We start from the raw sequence: 14,881 nt of genomic DNA on the forward strand, positions 1-14,881 counted from the left end.
TCCTCAAAGTTCTAAAATATTCCCTAAGAGAGGTTTCATACCTGGTAAGATCCTGTGTGCTAAAAATAAATATAGAAATAATTATATGTATGTGTGTGTGTATATACACATATATACAGACACTCAGCTCTTGTTATATATAATTTATAAAAGAAATCTATATATTATATATATTATATTTGAAAGCTGAAAACTAATTATAATTTTAGTTTGTTGAGTGAGGGGTAAATGGGTTGAAGAGCTTAGCAGTTCGTGGTATCAACTGATTGTTATGATGGTAAAATTATATTTAGTGTAACATATTTATTCATTTCATACTCTTTGTTTCTTTTAAAGATTTAGTCATTTATTTTAGAAAGATAGAATGTGGGGTGGGGAGGGGGAGGGGGAATGGGAGGGGCAAAATCTCAAGCAGACTTCATGCTGAGCAGAGAGCCTGCTGTGGGGCTCAATTTTACGACCCTAAAATCATGACCTGAGCCAAAACCAAGAGTAAGACGCTTAGCTGACTGAACCACCCAGGTGTCCCCATTTTGTACTGTTTAAATAAGACTAAGAACTATACGTTTTATGTAATTTTCTCATTTCATCTTCATAATCTATTTAATGGTTGTTATTATTAAACTCATTTTACAGAGGAAACATTTCTTAGAAAGGCTAAATAAGTTTGCCTTAAATTATCCATCTTCCAGAGAATGCCACCAGCATTTCAGCTCACACATTCTAAACCTTAAGCAAGTACTTGCTACCTTACTATATACTGTCATATATGTGATTTATTTTGAATCACCAAGAAAATATTAAATTATCATTTTTTCAGAATTCAGGTGTATAATAATTTATCTTAAAAAAATCATGTGTATAGATGTATGTATGATAGTAATTACAATCTTGTAATTACTAATGCACATGTTGAAACGATGTAAAGTCCCAGTAATAGGGAAATGGTTAAATATACTGTGGTGCATGAATAAAATGGAGTTCTATATAACCATTAAAATTATGTTACTGGGTATTTACTTATAGGTAAATAAAAATACATTTTTATAATGGAATGATGTGTATATTCACATGGTTGCATCAATTGAATATAAGAATATGCAAATTTTAATCTTATATTCTGTTAATCTAGTGGACTTTAACTATTCTAATATGCCTGATTTTTCTAATTTTTCTGTACATTTTACAAGTTTTACTCTACATTTCTTATTTTAATAATAATAAAAAAATTGTTAGGGACTTGGAAAATTTCATTTTGAATTTCCATATGTAAGCTATAGTCTTTATGAGACCTCTGTACTATCTTTGCAACTTCCTAAGGCTTTCTAATAATTTAAATATTAAAATTTTTAAAATTAAAAACAAATTAAAAATAGAGCTACCCTATGATCTGGCAATTGCACTACTGGGTATTTACCTCAAAGATACAGATATAGTAAAAAGAAGGGCCATATGTACCCCAGTGTTCATAGCAGCCATCTCCACAATAGCCAAACTGTGGAAAGAGCTGAGATGCCTTTCAACAGATGAGTGGATAAAGATGATGTGGTTCATATACACAATGGAATATTACTCAGCCATCAGAAAGGATGAATACCCAACTTTTGTATCAACGTGGATGGAACATGAGATTATGCTGAGTGAAATAAGTCAAGCAGAGAGAGTCAATTACCATATGGTTTCACTTACTTGTGGAACATAAGGAATAACATAGAGGACATTAGGAGGAGGAAAGGAAAAGTGAAGAGGGGGAAACGGAAGGGGAGATGAACCATGAAAGACTGTGGTGTCTGAGAAACAAACTGAGGTTTTTAAAGGAAAGGGGAGTGGGGGACGGGTGAGCCTGGTGGTGGGTATTAAGGAGGGCACATATTGCATGGAGCACTGGGTGTTGTACATAAACAATGAATCTTGGAACACTGCATCAAAAACTAATGGTGACTATGGTGACTATGGTGACATTAAAAATTAAAAAAAATAAAAATAAAAAAAATTTGTCTATGTTTACATTGTTTTTCACTGATAAATTTATCTTTATATTATTTTGATTTTGCTGTATTGAACTATAGTGAAAAGAATACTTATCATATAAAATTAAAAATATAGCATTTCATTCATTTCAAATAATGGAGAAATGAATGAAACCATTTTCTAATTTTATTTTACCCCAAACCATTTAAATTGGTTTTGCATTAAAACTACATTTCAGGTGTGAAAATATAATACCTATTTGAAACATCTCTTCCTCTGATAGTTCATAAGCTTTTGAGAACATACTCTATAATTATCCTGTTCCCACACAAAAATTCTTAGCACATAGTAGGCATTTATGCATTAACTTTTTGTTACATGAATCTATAAACTATTACAGTAGCATTTAAGCTCTTGTATTTCATGTTAAAGGTGAATGCTTTTTTCCATCAGTATATTAAAACTACTTTTCTTTATTCTTTCCAGATTCCTTCAAAGATTACTATAACATGATATGTCTATACTATAGTGTGGCACAGTTCTTTAATATTTAAAATTTTTATTAATAAATAAAATATAATTTAACCATAATGGAGGCAAAAATCCAAGGTAGTAAGAGCATGTTCAGTCACTCCACAAATCTTTATGGAGTGCCTGTGTTCAGTGCTCTGTGACAGACATGAGGAGAATTCAAAAGTAAATAAAATAGCCTTTGTCCTGTGTTTATGATTTAGGCTTGGGAAGTGATACCAATACATAATTAACTACAGTAGAAGATATGAAGTGATGAGAGATGTAAAACAAGTGCTTATGTGTTCCCACTTGCTCTGCTAAGCAGTCTCGAGAGGTTGGACATAGTAAGGGTTTTGCAAGAGAGGAGCATAAGCCCTGAAACAGAGATAGGGGATGTCTTGAGAGAACTGTCAGGATGCCTTTTAAGTTATTCCATGCTCTCAGGAAAAGAGTGCCCTCAAATAAAGCACTGATGGTATGCTTAACTGGCCCTTCCAAAATAATCTACAATAGTGCACTTGTTTACTAAGGAGTAAGCATCACTCCATTACATTAGTGATCAACCATAGTGCCCTAGACATTGATATTTTTATGTCTGAATTAATATAAAGGTGAATTACAGATAACTTGCAAAATTGTGAAAAAGGAAAACACAACTGAGAGTAATAACTATTTTGGTATATTTTCTTCCAGTATTTTGTAAAACCATTTACAAATATTTAAGCCCTGGAAGGGACATTACATGTCATTACATGTCATTTTGCCAATTCCTCTTTCATTTTTAAAGGGAGCCAGTTAGAAGGTATTGGAAAAGAATCATTTGAATTGAGCAGAGAGCACAGAGGCTAAGTGGCTTGTTCAAGGTCATGACCTTAATTATAACTGTGATGATGATTCAGGTTCAGAGTCTCATCAGGCCCATTGCTGTCCACCCTCCCCCACCAAATACACATGCTCCACAGATTATCCTGGCTTTTTATGAAAAGTACATTAGACAATATAAGTATTAACACATCTGTCTTTGTACTAGTCTTTAATTTTCTCCCTGTTTTCCTCAAGCTTAAAAACTGGCTGCTAGTTTTGTCCTTTGAATATTTTCTAAAGCAAAAACTGAAAGCAATACCCCTCATGCCCCTTTCTGCTCTGTCTTCAGAAAGGAGGTGAGACAAAGGCCTGGGGCTAGGGAAACCTGGCACTGCAAAAGCTCTTGTTGCCTATGGACACATTGGGTTCCAATCTTTCTGAAAAGCTCTGACCATGCAGTTTGGGCCTGTCATCTTGTTGTGCATGACTATTTTTAGCTCTGTTCCTTTCCTTTTCCAACTACTCATATTAAATAGTAGGAAATAGTACTTCATCATGAAATCTCACATGAAACAGAAACTGATCGTTATTAGATGTAAACTTTGTCTAAGCTGAAAATTATTTAATATCCCTAGGGTAGAGAAATGACTTTTCCCCCTAAGACTGAAGTATAATGAGTTAAAAATGTTTTCCAACAATACTTTGGAATTTTTATAATTGTCCTCTGTATTGTTTGACTGTCAGTTAAATTAGAACATTTGATAATTGTAGGGAGCTGATAAGACTTTCTATTAAAGGTATGTCATTATGTTAATCTCAGTTCAAATATAGTTTGCCTGAACCCTGTTTTGATTATATAATATTAGAATAAATTAACCCATTAAATAAGCTTACCCTGGAACATTTTAAATGCTTTAATGTTAACATTAGTTTAAACAAGTATGTAAATCATATGCTGAAACTATTGTTGTCTTTCCTTCTTAAAGTCTTTAAAATTTGAAGCAGATATTTCTACATAGATATAGATAATTTAGACTTAAAATCAACTGATGAATACAATTTATTTAGCTTATAACTGCATATTGTGGGAAAGTAGTGAGTGGTGAATTTCAAAAAATGTAGAGGCACCAAGGTTTCATTTGATATGCAAACACCTGCATACCAGAGTTATTTAATAAATACATTGACATCTACTTATACAAAACCCTCGTAATTTTATTTGAAAAAACAATCATTGGGGTATGTTGTAAATAATAGAGGTCTTTCAACAATTTTAGCTGTACTTCCGTTATTCATGCATGGGAAGGACTCAGTGACCATGAGTACCACATATATGCTTTTAAACATTCACATAACAATTATATACTGTCCATTTTTTGGTAGTCTGTCATGCTTCGTTTTTTTCAGAGTAAGTTGAACAGATGTCTATGCAAAAAAAAAAAAAAAAAGAATGATACCAACTTACCTTATTTAAAGGAAATCCTCAAAACTTCATTTATTTGTTCATTCAATGAATATTCTGAAGTGCATGCCATGGTACTATGTACTAGGAACCTGTAACAATGAAGAAACATAACAGGCTGAACACTGAGTGGATTTCTTTCTAGCCAATATGTATGTGGACTCTTAGGACCTCTGAACTAAAAGATATGCAAAGTACATCATGTTTTGGCATCATAAAACATTTGTGCTTTTCATGATTACATATACTAACCTCCTCCTTACAGTCTGTCTAATGGACAATTATGAGAGATTTTAAGAGTAAAATTTAAAGACAGAAGGGGGAAAAGTGTGGAGGATCTGGGTAGGAGAGGAATTTTATGGTAGATGCTGGTACCTAATTATTTGCTAATACATCTCTGTACATTGTCATAGGTATGGGCAGAAGTTAAGAGAACTATTTCTATCTTTTAAAAAAGTGCTTATATAACTTATAACCTACATATGTCAGTAGTAAAACAGTCTGCCACATGACAGAATATTCTCATATGTGTTCTTCCACATTCACTGTTGAAGAATAACATGGTATTTGTGATTTCGGTCTCTGGCTTTAAGTTTGAGGTTAATCAAACTTAAGAATTCTAAGGTTAATCAGAATTCTTCAAAGCAAATCAACATCTATGCTCTAGACACTATATTTTTAGGAGGAAAAAGAAAAATAATTATATTTCACATGTACTGAATGTTTCCTATATACAATGCACTGTGCTAAATGATTTACCTAAATTTATGTAAGCAATATCATTTAATTCTTGGAAATCCAATGGACCACATGCCTAAGAACAATAATTTAGAGAGATAATGTACCTAAAATGTACAACTAGGAAGTGATAGAGTTTTGACATGAACCCAGCTCATGGTTCCTGACTATTTAGTCCTTGGTTGCAAAATACTTAAAGTGATGTAGGATATTAAACATACAATTGAAAAAAAAGAAAAGAATAAAAGATTCAAACAGTAGTTTAAAAACAAAGCCAAGGGGCACCAGGGTAGGGTAGGGATGCCATTCAGTGTCCAACTCTTGTGTGGCTCAAATCTTGATCTCAGGGTCTGGGATCAAGCCCCACATTGGGCTCTGTGCTTTGAAGCACAGAGTCTGCTTGGAATTTTCTCTCCCTCTTCCTCTACCCACCCTCCCCCCTCACGTTCACTCTCTCCCTCTCAAATAAATAAAGATACAGATAAATACAAACAAGGCCAATGCACAATTATTTGGATGGCAATCCTTGTATATTGTGAATAAATATAATATTTTTATTGGCAGTGTTAAGTCTCAGTGATAGGAAAAAAAATCTTTTTGATGAGGGGACAAAATTAGTACTTATGGGCCAATACCAAACACAAAGTTACATTTTATTGATTTTTTTTAAAGAAGAATGCAGTATTTGTTCATTACCAAAAACTGTTTAAAATTAGAAAGGGAAAGGGAACAAGTTACTCTTTTACTCAACAAATATTTATTAATCCTTAAGATCACCTATAAAATATGCCACCAAGAGATAACTGTTATAAATTTTTAACTATATTTTCTGTTTTTCTTTTTTAAAAAATATACTTAGTCCCCCTTTATCCATGGGGAATACATTCCAAGATCCCCAGTAGATGCCTGAAACTACAAATAGTACTAACCCCTATATATACTATGTTTTTTTCTTACATATGTATCTGTGATGAAGTTTAACTAACAAGTTAGACACAGTAGGTTTAACTATTAACAATAAAATTAATAACTAAAATTAATAAAATTTAAAAAATAAAATTAACAATAACTAAAATTAACAATAACTAATAACAAAATAGAGTAATAATATACTATAATAAAAACAATATGAATGTGTTCTGTTTCTGTTGCTTTCAAAATAACTTACTGTACTCTACGCCTTGTGTGGTGTGAGATGCGAAAATGTGTAACTGATGAGATGAGGTGAGGTGAATGATGTAGGCATTGTGACATAGTGTTAAGCTACTATTGACTTTCTCTGATACATCAGTAGGATCATCTGCTTCCAGGTCACAGTTAACTGAAACTACACAAAATGAAGTTGCTGATTAGGGGTGACTACTATAATTTTAATAATAGGGTATATATAAATTATACATACAGGACTTTTAAAATCAGTTTTTCGGGTTTTAAAAATCATGCCTTCTCATTGTGGAAAATGTAGAAAATGCATTTAGAAATAATTAAAAATACTGTCAATTTTTGTGTATTTTTATTAATTGTATAATGACTTAGAAGACATTTTACTAACTGCATATGGTAATAAGGTTAAACACATCTGTATATCTTGACATTTTTATCATACTTAAGCCAGGAATACTCATATGTCTGAATGGGAAAGGATAATGAAGAAAGCAATGGAAAGATGTAGTTAGCTATGAGACAGTGTACTAAGCTTTCTTGATCGAATAATTGAGTAATCTGAGTCATTCAGCATAATCTAAAAGAGGCAGGAGAACATCAGTCACAATTCTCTATAAAGAAAATGGCCAGTCTGTTTCCCTATGCTCTTCTGCTTATGTTCAAGGAAAAAAATTAGTAATACAGCAGAGTACCAAACTGTGTAAATAGTTTAGCCATTTGGTGAAGCTTCAGAATCTACAAGAACTCCTCATTGCCTATGCAAAGCTCAAGTGTCTATAGGTGATGACCCTCATTCACCCCACGAACCCAAATTACTATTGATATACTTCCACAGTCTTAAAGTATCTATTTCTGCAAACTTCCAAGTACCTTCAATAAAAAGCAAAGTAAAAGAGGAAATAGGGAATGCGTTTGGCATCTGAACATGTCTGGCCTAAAAGAGGGGTCACCAGAAAGGAGACTGTAAAGTGTGTCTCTCTCCTAGAGCAGAGATGGGATGACTCAGCTGTACAAGTTTAAGTTTTAGATTGTGGATGTTGAGCCTAACAGGTTTTATGTACCAATCTGTGACACATCCATCAAAGGTATCCATTGTGATGTATGATGAATTATGTTTCTAATTTAGTTACATTAGAAGCTTGTTAAATTAAATTCCAGTGGACTGAAGGTAACAGAATCAGCAGCGCTCAGAAATATCATCAGGTAGGACCAGTTCCAGTGGAACTGAAGTGCCCAGACAAGGAGGTGGCTGGTGCAGAGTCCCACAGATGTATAGGCATTGCAGCAGATCCTGAGTCGGCATGATGAATGCCAGGTGCAGGGAGAGGAGCTCTTAGTTATGCAGGAAGTGTAGCTCTGCCTTTTAGGGAGAAACCTAGACAATCATCAACCTGATGAGAAATTCCAACTAAATTGCATTTTAAAGGATGTGGCATAAGAAGCATATTTCCTAAGACGGGAAACAGCAAAACCAGAAACACTGCTGGGGAAAAAGTCGGATCAGGCTCCGTGAGTGTTCTGACAATATGTTATCCAAAAGGACCCTTGACTTTGGCTTCAGAAATCAATAAGGAAAAACCTATAATACACAACTTTTCCAGTCTTGAGTTTAGTTTTGATTACTCTTTCCATCTGCTAAAATCTGTCTGAAATAATGTGAAAATTCTTTAAGTCCTCACATAAACTGTGAAAATCTTTCTGTCCCCCTCATAAAACTAGGATACATAATGAAACACCTAGGTCAAAATCTTTTCCTGCAAAAGCATACAGCAATCCCTCAGTTATCATATACATTTAGACAATTTTTTATTCCAGAAATTTTCGACATACACGGTTATGGAGAGAATTGCTTAGTGAACCTCATCACAACCCATCTTCATCACTTACCAGGATCTTTGCAGTGTTTCAGAAAGCTCCTTGCTCTCTCTCCACTTCCTTCATTCTTGTTCAAGTTACATTCTTTCTAGTCTGGACCACTGAAAGTCTCTTAATAATCTTCCTCTTGCCCACCCAACAGTGGATTTTTCACACAAAGTCAAAATGATCTATAACTCTGTAAATCAGATCATACTGTTCACCTGCCTAAAATCTCCTATGCCTTCTCTGTAAATTAAAAAAGAATCCAGGGCGCTTATCAAGGCCTAAGAGGCTTTTCTGATCTGTCCCTGGCTGGCTTCTCTCATATCTATCATACCACTCATCCCAGGCTCACCGGCCTTGCTTTTGTCCAGCTCCTCAAATTCATACCACTTTAAGGCTTTACACTACCTGTTTCCTCCTCCTGTGAAGCTCTGTCCCCAGATATTTGCAAGCCTGGTTTTTCTTAATGATTAAGTCTCCATTCAGATGTCACCTCTTTAAGAAAGTCTCCCTAATCACCCAATTAAAAATGTCCAGCTTCATGCCCTCCAGTCTCTCTCAGGTGTGAGTTGCTTTGTTTTCATCATGGATGTTATCACTATCTAATATTATATTACTTCTCTGTTTATGACATAACTCTGACCTCCAGAACTATGGCTCCATGACAGCTGGAACCTTGTCCCTATGTTCACAGCCCTCGCCTACACTTCTAGCCGAGTGGTTAGCTCTGGCTGCTCGTTAGAATCACCTGGGCAGCACTGGATGGTACAGTCTGGAATGGGGCCCAGGCATCACTTGTTGTATTCAGACCTTCCAGGTGATTCTAATGCATACAAGAGATTGAGAATCACTACCTTATCAAAACATCTGGCACGTATAAGATACTGAACAACCTCCAATTTAAACCAGTGAAGACTCAGCTCCTACTTTATAGATAGCATGTACCAAAATATCCAAGAATTTTATTTTGAACACAGCAGTAGATAATTTATCAGGAGTGTATTTTCCTCTGGGAATTCAGGATTTTAGTTTTGCAGTATTTATTGGTAGACAGAGACAGAGTGATCAGGTTTCCTGTTCTTTCATCCCTAGATGAGGAAATATCTGTCTGGTGCTAGAGCTAACTGCTTGTTTATGGGTAAGACCTGGCCAATCATCTGACTAGGAGGCTTCTAAACTAACATTATTAGCAGTTTCTTACCCAGGCCAGCAATCTTACTACTCAGCTCTCTGACTCCTGATAGAAGAGTTTGTGAGAAGCTACCCTTGCATGATTTGCTACTATTTTTGCTATGGCCTTATACATTCCAGAATGGAACCTGCTACACCAGTCCCTTTCCTGACCCCTCTTGTTCCTATTGGTTGCAATAGGTCAATAGATATCAGATGAACATTACGATTAAGTTGGGAAATGTAAAAAAGATCTTCAGCTGTTTAAAAAAAAAATCAGGAGCCATAAAGCAGGGTAACAGCCATTCCGTATTCTAGCAAGGACAGACCTCATGCTCCTGCTGTCTTTGTGGATATTTGCAGTTGTCCTGTGATTCACAGAGAACATTATAAAACACACTGCTGACTGTGATCACTTCAATATTACTGAGGCAGGTAATAAATAGATAGTAGATAGATAGATAAGTAGATTATTTTTTTTTTCATTTTGCAGAGCAGAAAACTAAGGTTTAAGGAATCATGTCCAAGATTCTAGTCAGTTTATGGTAGTATCCTTTTCATATAGCTGTATCATCACTTACAAAGAATGATGAGCAAGATAGGGTGATTGAGCTCTCTTCACAAACCAATGACTGCAGTATAATTTTTCTAGGTAACCTCAAAACTTCAAGTGTTCAAGGCTGTCCTTTTCTGCATGCATTTATAAATATGATGAAAATATGGCATGATGGCTTTTTAATCGAAGTATCCATTTCTTTTTCCAACATAATTGGCAGTTTTAGAAGTTGTATAAAATGAATTTATTTTCAACCAGATACAAATAGTATGAAATATAAGTGGAAAAATAAGAAATATGAAAGAAAGCATACATATAGTTGAATCCATGCTATAAAATATATTTTATTAGATATGATGCATATAATTTTCTCCGTGAATCTACCAGACTGAAGGTTTTTCTTGCTTTAATAATTCTGATAGTTGCATTTTTTTCCCTATGTGACTTACTTTCTTGTGAGACTCCATTACCATTTTTTTAAAAAGATTTTATTTATTTATTTGACAGAGAGAGATATCACAAGTAGGCGGAGAGGCAGGCAGAGAGAGAGAGAGAGGAGGAAGCAGGCTCCCCGCTGAGCAGAGAGTCCGACAACACGGGGCTCGATCCCAGGACTCTGGGATCATAACCTGAGCCAAAGGCAGAGACTTTAACCCACTGAGCCACCCAGGTGCCCCCATTACCATTTTTAATTTATTTTATTAAATTTTACGTTTGAAATCTCAGGCTGTTCTTCTGTAAATGTGAGAGGGAAATTCCTCGATAAGACTATTGTTGGGGGTTACCTGGGTGGCTCAGTCGGTTAAGAATCTGCCTTCCGCTCAGGTCATGATCCCGGGGTCCTGGGATGGAGCCCTGAATTGGGATCCCTGCTCCTCGGGAAGCCTGCTTCTTCCTTTCCCTCTCCCACTGCTTGTGTTCCCTCTATCACTGCATCTCTCTCTGTCAAATGAATAAAAAAAAAAAAGACTATTGATGGTTAGAAGAAGTCCTCAGTTAATATTTTTCAACTGTTATTTTTTCACTTATAAAGATTAGTGACAAATGTTCATTACATAATTGAGAAGTATCTATACAACGTGGAAAATATATAGAAAATACTCATGGAGACTCTATTATTATGTATTTCATGAATGTATGACTCTATGCACTTCACAGACTTGTATCTCATTTTTCAACACTACTTTTCTCTTATATTGAGACTAAAATGAAAGTACCATGAATCAGAGGCTAAGATTCAGATCCCAGCATTATTATATAACCTAGAAAAACTATCATTGTGAAAGCAAAACCCTTATTCCTCAAATAATTTGAGGTATCAGTTTTGAACAAAATCATCCTTTGTGAAGAAAGTACAGTGGTATCAATTGAATCCTTTAGTGATACTCGGAATTTATTGGAGCTCCATATCCTTATGTAGTAGGATGAAGTGAGAATACTCTGAATTTAATCATTAATTGTTCCTCAGTCCTCCCTCAGGAAAACATTCATTGTAAGATAGGACTTGATAAGGTAGGACAGGGATTTTAAATATAAGAAAAATCAAAAGAATTACTTTATGTGACATTCATCATCTTCAAAAATGTGCATATTTTAAATCACTGGATTTCAGTCTAGATTTTTTTGCCTTCATACTAGAACTAGAAATGTTTTTATAACATGCCTAGAGGAAAATTCTTTGTTATGGCTTCACTGAACACTCATTAATTTTGTAACAGAAGAGGGGAGTTGATAGCAATTTTGCACCTATCTGCAGATATATGAAATGTTTAGTCATTTTAAGGTAAGAAATTCTCACATGTCAACATTTCACTAAATTTAGTAAAAAAGCTTCATTTCTCTAAGGAGAATTTAATGTTTAATAATCATAGAAATCAAAATTCTTTTACTTAATGAAGTTGATTTAAAAATGCAAGCATGTAAATAAGTTGTATTTTTATTTAAAAGTATTCAAAAACATACAGAAATACAGAAACGAATATAATGAGCACTTCCCTATTCACTATCCAGATAGAATTTAAAAAAAAAAAATATTTATTTATTTTAGAGAGACGGTGGAGGGGCAGAGGGAGAGGGAGAGAGGGTCTCAAGCAGACTCTGCACTGAGTGTGGAGTCTGAGGTGGGGCTCTGTCTCATCCCTAAGATCACAACCTGAGCTAAAATCAAGAGCCAGCCACTTAACCAACAGCCCCACTCAGGCTCCCCATATCCAGAGAGAATTTTTAAAATTTTGTTTATATACTTCCCTTTATTTTTTCTATTTCCTTATTTTTCCTTAACAAGGTCAGGTCAAAAAGCATGTGGAAGAAGAATTCCCTGAGGAATTGTGTATATGGTTCTGAGTAGCCCTGGCAGATGGATTGCTAGAGACTCAGCATGGTCCCGGCACTCCCAACCCCCATCTTCCTCTCTCTGCGCAGGGGAGCTAATTAGTCACACCCTTTGATGCCACAGTTCAACTCAGGTTCCCACCAGCTCTCTGGCACCATCCCTGTAGGCGGCCCCTGATCTTTTTCAGTCCATTTTTCACACTTCTCCCTGAGTTGGTCTCCCCAAAATGCAAAGCTGATGGTATCACGATAGTATCATTCCCCTGTTTCTAAGTCTCTCCTGAATGTTCATTCCCTAAAGGAGTCTTTCTGAAGTGGGGTGCGTAGACAAAGAATGAGCTGTTAGGGTGAGAGAAAAAATTTCATTTCCTTTTGATTTTATTTTTTATATCTTCTGGCATTTGTACTTATTTAATGTGTACCTTACAATAACATAAGTAAGCTCATCATTACATAGATAAATATGCATATCTTCAGGGATTTGTGCTATAATAGAGGTGCACAATAGAAAATTTTAGAGACCACTGGCTTGGTGAACAAAATTTAAGCTCTTTCACAGTTTGGCCAGGGTACATTTCTCTCCACCCTATTACCTGCTGGTCTCCAACCTCCTTGGCACTCTGACCCTTTTAACTTTCCCTGGACCTGCCTCAGCACTGGTTCCCTTGCACAGAAAAGCCTTGCTTTCTTGATTGGAAATCGCTTTCACATGCATTAACTAAATCCATTGGCACTAGGGTATGAAACATTAAAATTTCTACAATCACTCTATCCCCCAAATTCCCATAGCCCTTTTTCAGACATTTTGAAAACACCTAACACAATACATCATAATTTAGGTCTGTACATATGTGTCTCCCAAATTCTGCTTTGAACTACATGAGGTGGGAGCTGTTCCTCATTAATGTTTGGATCCATAGTACTTGCACACTATGGCAGGTACTTGAGAAATACTTCTGGATGAGGGACTAGAAATGCAGGTCTGTATCATAGAGATACTACTACTGCTTACAAGCGATGCTAAAGGAAATCAATATATAGCTTTAAGTTTAGCCAGTGTACATTGACTCCAAGAAGATGACAGAATGCAAATATGAGTTCGGTTCCTTTGAGAGGGATCTAGGTATCTAGTTGGATTTTCCATGCTCAAAACATAAAAGCATAATTTAAATTCTCTAGTGAAGGAAAATTCTATCTTGTTATTTTTAAGCCTTGAGGAATTTTTTAGGCCTGGGGTGACCTAGGCTCACATTTTCCTTTTTGCCATGGAACCCAAAGACATGACTTCTAGACTATGATATCCACTGTGGTCACCTTTATTATGTCCATATTCTATTTCCCAAGATTTGTTGCAGAGTGAGAGACTGAAAAAAATAATATATATATATATGAATTTAGGAATTCTTAAGAATTTTAAGAATTTAATGTCATATATATATAAATATATATACATACTTATTCTAAGTATTATATGTATTAAGATATATATGTGATGATACATATAAAAACAAAAATATATATGAAGTTATAAGGGAAGTCTATGTTGTTTATATTATTGGATATAATAATAAAAATAGCTAATTTAGTTAAGACTGTGGGTTCTGGAGTAGCAGAGTAGAATAACTTAAGGTCAGTCTCACCTCTGTCCCTCTTAGTTGTGTATCTTGGGACAAATTATTTACTTCCCTCAGCACCAGTTTCCTTATCCATAAAATAAAAATTTAAAAAACTGTGGCTTGAATAATGCAAAAGTAATGTAGCATAGTGCCTGAAAAAAAAAAATACCTGGTAATTTTTGACGACTTTCCTTACTGGACTTCCTAGTAAACATCACTACTTTTTTAACTTCATAAAGTGGATTTTTAGAAAATTTTAATTCCAGTTAGTTTCAGGTGAACAATATAGCAGTTCAACACCTCTGTACAACACCTGGTGCTCATCATGACAAGGGCACTTCTGAATCCCCATCACCTATTTCACCCATCCTCCATCCCTTCCCCTCCTGCCTTTTTGGTGGGAAGGCAAACTGGTGCAGCCACTGTGGAAAACTGTGCAGAGGTTTCCTTAAAAAAAAAAATTAAAAATAGAATTTTCTTAATAAAATGTATCTTAGATGAACTAGAAGTATTCTAACCTAGTGGAAAAACATCTCAGTAATTCCTTTCCTTGTTATTCTCTTACTTTGGGTGGAACATTTAATCAATAAATTTTATTTTTCTACCTAGTCAAAACAATATTACTTATTTCAGCCTCTGTTAAGGCTGCCAAACAAATCTAAATCCCAAAATACAGATTAGTTAGTACATACAGGT

The sequence above is a fragment of the Enhydra lutris genome, unplaced genomic scaffold, assembly GCF_002288905.1.
Source record: "Enhydra lutris kenyoni isolate GAN:26980312 unplaced genomic scaffold, ASM228890v2 scaffoldscaffold3, whole genome shotgun sequence".
Taxonomy (NCBI): Eukaryota; Metazoa; Chordata; class Mammalia; order Carnivora; family Mustelidae; genus Enhydra; species Enhydra lutris.